Below are 8859 nucleotides of genomic sequence, written 5' to 3'. Positions count from 1 at the left end.
GAGAGAGAGAGAGAAAGAGAAAATAAGAAAGAAAGAAAAAGAAAGAAAGAAAAAGGCAAGACATTCGGTGGGAACCATTCCTGAAACCAACTTGCAAAGAAGGATTTTATGATGCAACGTACTTTTGATGGAAGGATCTTTATAGTTTGAATTTTTTTGTGAAAAGATTAAGTTTCGATTGAAGTATGTTTAATATAAAAAAATAACAATCGTAAATCTTGATATTTTTAACATAATTATATAAAATAATTTATATGCATGACATAATTTTTATTCATAATTATACATTTCAACTTTTAATATTGTTGAAAATATATAATATTGTTGAAAATGATGGATTTGTATATTTCTTTAGCCATAGTTATATATTCATTCCCTTATGAACGTATCCCCTTGTTTACATCGATGTCATTTAATTTTTTAGCATTTTTTAGCAAAATGATTTCTAGCAAAAAATTAATACGAAATAATTTCTACTATTTTTTAAATAAAAACTCTTGAATTTTACATATGATTATACACGTAATATAGTGAAATTAAGTTGGATTTTCTTTATTGAAATGGTTTACTTTGAGATTTCTGCATTGCAATGGCCGTCCATTTCAACGAGACCACTCCCACGTCGGACGCTTAAGAAAAATGTCTTCTTGCACGGATCATGTGGGCATCGTGCAGCATGTAAGAAGCATCCCCGTCAATTCTCGTAGTCGTCCACAGTGACTGTGAAGCGCAGCTTTCAATGGCTGCTCTGAAAAAGCGCAGCGGCCCCGACCAAGTGACGTAACTCGAACCCGCTGTCAGCACTGACAGTGTGCTGACAGTCGATTCTTTGTCAGCATTGTCGATCTCACCTACTCTTACACTCATTTTATTTTCATCTCCTTCTTTTATTCGAGATAAAAGTAAATTTTTTAAAAGCTGATCTTTTTATAATTATTTGGATGATTATTATCAGCGGAAGTTAAAAATATTCTCTTATCCTCCGTAAAAATTTTCTGTTATTTCAATTATTTTAAATAAACATCGTTTAACTCTACATTTTCTACTATCACTTAAATGTAAAAAAATGATGGTTAAAAATCATGGTAAAAATGTAAGGTTAATAAAAATATATAAATGAGTTAAATCGCGAAATCCTCAATATATTTTATTGTGCTATTCAATGAAATATACATTGAACATTTTATCACTTGAGATATCTCACTTTTACATTCAGATTAGATTACACAACGACTTTAATATGCACTAAGTGGACACTAGTTCTGTTATTGAAAAACATTATTAATATACAAAATTATATCTATCATTCTATATTATAATTTCTTTTTCAAAATATTGTGTTTATTTTATTTTCTTTTTGTAATTCTTTGTGTAGTTCTTTCTTTTCTGTCTCATCTACTCTTCTCCATGGGGTCACAATCTCCTCCTAACAAACTCTCGTCATCCCTTTCACAAGTTGCGCGCCTTTTTTCGCCGGTTCTTCTTACCCTGTTAACGAGTGCCCCCGTTGTTCGCTCCCATTTCGCTTCTTCTCTGCTTCTCGAATTTCCACTGGCGGCGTTTCGCCTTCCCCTTTTCATTCGTGTCCTCGCCAAGGCAATTCGCCTTTTGACGAAGTGCTTCTTTAGTTTGGAAACGCATGTTCATTCAATACTCCCACACCAAACAAAGAGCTTCCGGAAGCGTCGTGAGATTTAACTATCTCACTGCATCGCAGGTAGTTGATGCTAGCTGATTTATCCACTTCACGTCAAACCTGTATACAAAAATTTCTACACGAAGAAAACGCATTTCTTTGTTTAAAAGAGACAAAAACAAAGCGTTATTTTATTATACATGTATAATTTGATGCTCAATCAGACATCCTTAAAAAGATGTTAACATACTGAAAAACCGTAAAGAAATTTATTAAAAAAATATCACCTCGGTCGGGAGGATATAAAAAAATATTTAGTTAATAGGCGCTTGCGATGTCAAAGAGAAAGTGCAAAGAGAAAATGCTAGGGCAAAATATTTGAAAAAAGATATATAAAGGTACTAATGATTGTGAAACCTTCGCCAAGTTGTACATCTGACGGACAATCGTAAAAGTCGGCGCCATAAGCACCATAAGATACTGTGAGAATCTTTGGCACGTCGTAAAACATAACGGAAAATGATTCATAGTATAACTTAGGTCACGTTACATATTTATTCAAGCTCACGTGCAGACGCGCACGCATTAAAAAAATATAATTTTATAATTAATTATAATTTGAATTATAAAATATTTATATAATTAATTGAGAACTTAAAAAAATTTTTACGAATTAAATTAAAAATTATTTGGCAAAAATGAATGAATAGTAAGATCTTTTGCATCTATTTTGTATAGATAAATTACTTTGCTATCGTAAGTATCATTAACGAGAAGCAGATAATTGTTAACCAGTAGTAGGTTTTACTTAATCGGTCGCTATCAATCAATCTTCCAATTTTATCGACGGAATGACGCGAGATAAACGAAAGATAGGAAGAATCCATGCGGTGAGACGTGATTCATACGAAGTATAGTACGCAGAGTTCTAAGGCAAGGGATGGCGTGACGAAGAGAGAAATTCAGGGGAGAAAAAGGAGGGAAAAAACGAAGCGCACGTGTTTCTTGTATGGGAGTGTTCACACGAGGACCATCGTCCTCGTCGGTTAATCTAATCATTCGAATATAAGGTACATCATGTATACAGGGTGTTTCTTGCTATCTACAGATTCTTTATAAAGAATAAACTATTTGTAATGTAATTTTTGCTATAAACATAATCGCTGAAAAATTATTTAATTTAACTAATCTTATTATTATAGCAACAAAAATTATTAGTCTTTAAAAAGTTTTAGTATTAATTATTTAATATTAATTATAATAAAATAATGTGTATATGAAAAGACATATATGATTAACCCCTGCTGCGTAAATAATGTTTTGTAATTTACCTATTTAGCGTAAACGGGAACCATTAATGTCCGATGTGTTTTCAAGATAATTAAAAAAATCGTGTGTACAAAAATTACCTTCGTTTGTACGGTAAGAGATAAGATAATTTATAAATATCTTTTCCTTTAGTGTCCTAGTTTTCCTAAATGTCCTTAACATTAATATTAAATATTTCAATATAATTCTTAATTTATTACTTTATCATTTAATTTGCAACATGAGAAATCTGGAACAGCCTGTATACTAAGGTGTGCAGCATCGTTCCTTTGCCAATTCCTTATCCCGCGATGCCGCCCTCGGTTACGACGCCTGATCTCTATTCGTTCCCGCGGCATACGACATTTCGCAGCCGTGTCAATGCGACCCCCGTTGAGAATTCCATTATCGCGGTTACGATTTATGCTCGTCCCGACTCGCGAATGACGTGCGGCGCACTCCTCGTTGAGATGAAAGCGAGCATCATCATCCTGGTCCCCCTTTGTGCCTCGCCGATGGCGCGTGGAATGTATGTCGCAGAGCGTGGGTGGTTTCCATAAGCGACGCTATTTTCGCGCCATGCGACCTTATTATGCGCGGTTGGACATCGTCTGATTTATAGCGATCGAAAAAATGACGGGGTTGGGAATCGCGCGATGTGTCCCGAATATTATACATCAATGTTTACACCACAATAATTAAGAATCGCGGATGCATCCTAATTGTACTTTATGATTTTTAATTAAAAATTTCTGCGACTAAATGTATTTTCCTTGAAAAACATATTTTAAAGCGAGAATACAGGTCTTAGTAAAAATTCATTACAGAAAAATTATCATTTGTCTTATTGTTACGTACTTTTATTAAAATCGAGAAATCTGAGGCAAATTTATATGCTATGAAAAATTAATACAACATAAAAAGAATATTGAAAAAATCCACCTTTAAATATAAACATATAATAGATAATGTCAATATGTGTGACGATTAAATTGACTGAACTTATTATTAAGGTATCCCGCGTTAAACATACTTATAAAAAAACAAATTTCGGTGAAATGAATAAGTTTTTGTATATAATAATTTATAATGAAGTGCACAAGAGATGTCATAGATAAGGATTAATAATAAATAATTTTTGAGTTATAGTAATGTTAGTAATAAAGTTATAGTATGTAGAATATGCATTTTTGATACACCATAATTTAAAAACTATCCATTATTGAATCTTGTGTCTATGACATCTTTTATTCATCACATTATAAGTTATTATATGTGAAAACTAATTCATTTCAATTCAAGATTCAATTTTCCATATAATTATAATCCTTTCAAAATTAACTATTTGTATACAAATACGTTGTTTCTTATCCACTTGCCTCTTTAAATTTGCTATGTATGATGTGAACTTGATGACGCGAGAGAGATGTAGTACCAGATGTTAATGGAGCCGTTAAGGATCGAAGAGGAAGGGGATGTATGCCCGTCAGAGATCAGATCACCACGCCTTCCGCGACATCCACCTATGCGACACCCGCATGCGCGATGTGCCCTGCGATGTGCCTTGTGGTGGTCGTTCGTACCACAATGGTACACGTGACGTATACTTAACTGTACGCGATACATGCGACCTGTTCGACGGGGGCGTATCCTCGCATACCCCACGTGTGAATTTCTGCCGGCGCACTTCGTGCAACAATGTGCTTGGGATTCTATATCATTACAATTAATAAATATATATGCACATAAATATATGTGTTTCTGAAAATAGCGCCCGATTCTGAACTGTGGTTAAATTTTGATAATGTATACACTAATTATATAGTGCAAATTTTGATCAGTTTTTTTTATTTCTCAACAAGTAATAGATATTTATTGTAGAACTTTTTATACTTGGCATTGAAAAAGGATGTTTTCCAAAAAATGCCATTACCCTTCAATTTTTAGAAATTCCGTTTTGAATTTCTTATGTAATGCACAATGATATATACAATATATACATATTATAAATTTAAATATTTGTTACGATATAAATATTAATTGCTTGTCAATTTAATGTGTGATATTACAGTAATTCAGTTGCACTTCTAAGGCCGAACTCATGATTAACTCTTAATCGAAGTTCAACTTGTTTCTTATCTCTTTTCAATTCTAGAATTGGAAACCACATTCGTTTATTTATTTCTAGAATTGGAAACAATATCCGTTTATTTATTGATATATTGTGTTTTCTTTCTTCAAGAATATAGTTTCACAAATCGGAACAATATGGAGAACAGAGAGAACAATACAAAAAAGAAATGTTGCGCATCGATATCTTACGCCGTTATTGTCTGTTATTTCGCTTACGAGGAACAATGTATGGATAATTATTAATTTATCGTACTGTCATGTATCGAAAACCATGAAGAGTCGACCGGCACGGAAAAAATACGAGGGAAGCGCCATGCCTTTAGCGTCGCTGAGTACGAAGTTGCGGTGGAAATTGTAGAGCGCGTCATGCAACCCGCTTGGACGAAACGCATTCACCCTCGCCTCCATACACGTGGCTCACATGAACGTTCATGAGAACTCGCGATGCCGTGCAATCGTCATATGGAGCTCATTAGTCAACTAGCCGATGACGCGCGATACCATCCACGCTTGAGTGCTTTTACAGTCGACACACATGAACGCATCAATAAAGTAGTTCGAGCGAATTATCAGCGCGCATTCTGTAATTTTAAATTAATATAGAAATAAAAAAGTTATTCGGTCAAATTGTCTTCAGATAAAAGACTTAAACGCCGCTTTCAAAAATTATACTTTATACCAGAAAAAATTTAGTGCCTTCAGAAAAAATGTTTAATTGAGATATTTTTTAACAACAACCAAATATTTTGTTTGTACAATAAAGAATTTATAGTTGTTTTTGCAAAATACATTTTTCTACTTTGTAAATAATAAAAGTATTTGTTTATATCAAACAAATTGTTTAACTGAACAATTTAATTTGCATAAAAAATTACACTTTTATTTAATACATTTTGATAAAAATGTTTTTGTTTGGTATATTTTAAATTTTTATTATTATAACAAAATCTTGATTCATATATATAACAAAATGTTTCTGCAAGTAATAGAGCATCTGTAAAATTATTTTATAATATATTTTTCTATGTTCAGATTTGAAACATACAACTTTATCGTGTCTACATAAATCATAAGTGAGAGAAAAATTCATGACGTATTCTATTTTGCATAAATCATATGTAAGAAAGAAACTCATGACATATTTTATTTTGTAATTTGATAAATGTTTAGCGCGAAATCGCTGTACTAGTTTCAACAGGGTAGAATATTATACAGCGTATCTTACAATATCTGCTACATTGATTAACAAAAAAATTTTGATCAAATAACTCTAACCTGCAGAATAGGTTATTTTAATAGAATAGGTTATTATAATTTTTGACGTTAAATTTAAATATGTAAATAAAAATATCTCATTATGTCAAATTTTTGGATGGAACACATTTTTGAGGGTTTCAACTACATGCTTCTAAAAGATCTAATGTGATAGAAAACATTTTTATTTATCCGGATTTGGATTCGGCATATCAAATATAAGAAATATTTTGATTCATTATTTGATTAAAGTTTTTTCTTTCTCTGTTGACCAATGTAATGTATTAAAAAAATTAAATTTAACGGATCTATGATTGAAACGAGAGAAATTCGCGATCGCGAAAAAAAGCAACAATGGCAAACTGTCGCTCTGGAATTAATAGAAGCAAGAGTAACCGACGCAAATTCCACAATAGCACGCAGCGGGTGCTCGCGATATAAATATTTGTCTCGCGAGAGAGCACGAGAGGGTGCCAGGGCAAGTGCGAGTTGCCGCGAGGGATGGAGTACCTCGAGAAATAATAATGTGTACGCGTGTGTGAGCGCGTATGCGTGAATACGCGAGGTCGGGGAGTTCTTCAGTTGGAGTCGGAGAAAGCCCTCTCCGGTACTCGAAAGACAAAAACACCTTGGCCAACAACAGCCCGCATGTCTTCGCCTTTCTGGAGAGTTTGTGGGAAAGTTTGTCAGACTTCTCCCTGCCTTTCAGTCGATTCTTCGCGGAAATATTTATTGAGAAATGGAAATTTCTGTAATTTTTATATGTATAAATAATTATAATATTACAATAATTTCATTTAAAAACTGTATTTCGCAGAATTTTTAATAATTAAAGAAATGTAACTTGTTTAATGATTTTCAAATAATTACTTATTTTATTTTAATTTTATACGGCCTTTTATCTCTTACTTATTATTATTATATTATTTATTAATTCTATTTTTAATTTTAATATTTTATTTTATTATTCATTTACTATATTTATTATTTCTTTATTAATTTCCAGACATTAATAAAAAAAGTTCTCAATCTTATCAAATAAACATAGAATAATTAACGTTAAAACTAAGTGAAACAAATATTCTTGAGTAATTAGCAATGGATGATGATTGATTCGTTCATAAATGCGAGTAACGTCCGACATAAAGATTTTCATTTTGCCTAGCGGATCCTTTCTGAACGAAAAGCGGTCCACCTCTTCTTGCTGACGATCGTACGTCTATATTCACAACGGCGCATAATGGTGGATCCTCGGGATGGCAAGGACAAATCACTTAAGACCCGACGCTGCCGAGTGACGGTATAGCGCTGGTGCTCGATAGCTCGCGATGTGACAAATTACTCCTCCATTATAAGTCCGCCGATGACGTGCAATGTCGGTGATAAAATATGGAAGGCGTTGATCCATCGAGACTTAATTAGCAAAAGAGTATCTGGGCGTCTTAACAGTAATAATAGATGGAGATTCGCTTACTTGCGCGACTTTAATTGCCAAACATCAAATAATTATGATAAACCGAACATATTGAAGCGTTTTACATATACAAATCGAAAGAAAACTAAATTTCGGAGTCTCCACTTTTAATTACTTGCTCGTATGATACTTTATACAGTTATTGAGAACTGACTGAGTTTATTGTGGCCATTTGTGATAATCTTTGCTGTTTGATAGCGAGCTGTAAGCTTGATATATAGTTCAGATTTCTTCACGAAAAGTGGATAGAATAGATGGATAGCACAAAAAGTAACATAGAGTTTCCATCGTTGATTTCGAATTCGGATACAAAATTTAAAAAAATGGCTGAACCAATATAGCGGACGAAAATGCAAAAAATTCTTTGTTTTTCGACAAAATGTAGTTTTACATTGTTTTCGAGGTCAATGATTTCAAACCAGACACAAAATTTTTAATTAAAAAATGACTAAACTAATATGATGGATGCAAATGCAAATTGAAATCACCTTTCGGCAAATGTTTTAGAGGGTATTCAGGCTCGCTAATTTCAAAGTTAAACTACTGCAAAATCAAAAATGTTTGACCCAATGGCAGACAATTTGGCGGGCAAAAAAGTGCGTCGATTTTCAGATATATTTAATACGATGGATAGTATCTTATCTATCAGTTTTTAAAATTTAATTACATGACCATGGAACAATGTGGATGCTTTGATCATTAAACGCAGAATTATTAAAAGTCTTCATTAGATCTTCAATAAATTATATTTATATAAATTTGAGAAAAATGTCACATAGGCGTCGCCTAGAATAGTAAAGTTTAACGCAGATTTTCTGTATAACATAATAGAGCCACTATTCGACGCCAATGTTAGTGTCACTATTAGTGACCTGAAGAACCGTCATCGAAATTCACTCGTCTTTATATCACGCAGCAGCCGTTAGATCGAATCTCAAGCCAGGCCGGAGATCCGGATAGAGATGCGACGACATTTCCACTTCGTTTTGTGGGCGTGCATCCCAAGGAGTCCACAGGAGCAGGACATAGGATCGGCTGTTGAAGAGGGGCGGAG

This window comes from Atta cephalotes (assembly GCF_000143395.1).
Source record: "Atta cephalotes unplaced genomic scaffold scaffold00034, whole genome shotgun sequence".
NCBI lineage: Eukaryota > Metazoa > Arthropoda > Insecta > Hymenoptera > Formicidae > Atta > Atta cephalotes.
The sequence above is the reverse complement of the archived record's forward strand: the minus strand, read 5'-3'. Positions refer to the sequence as shown.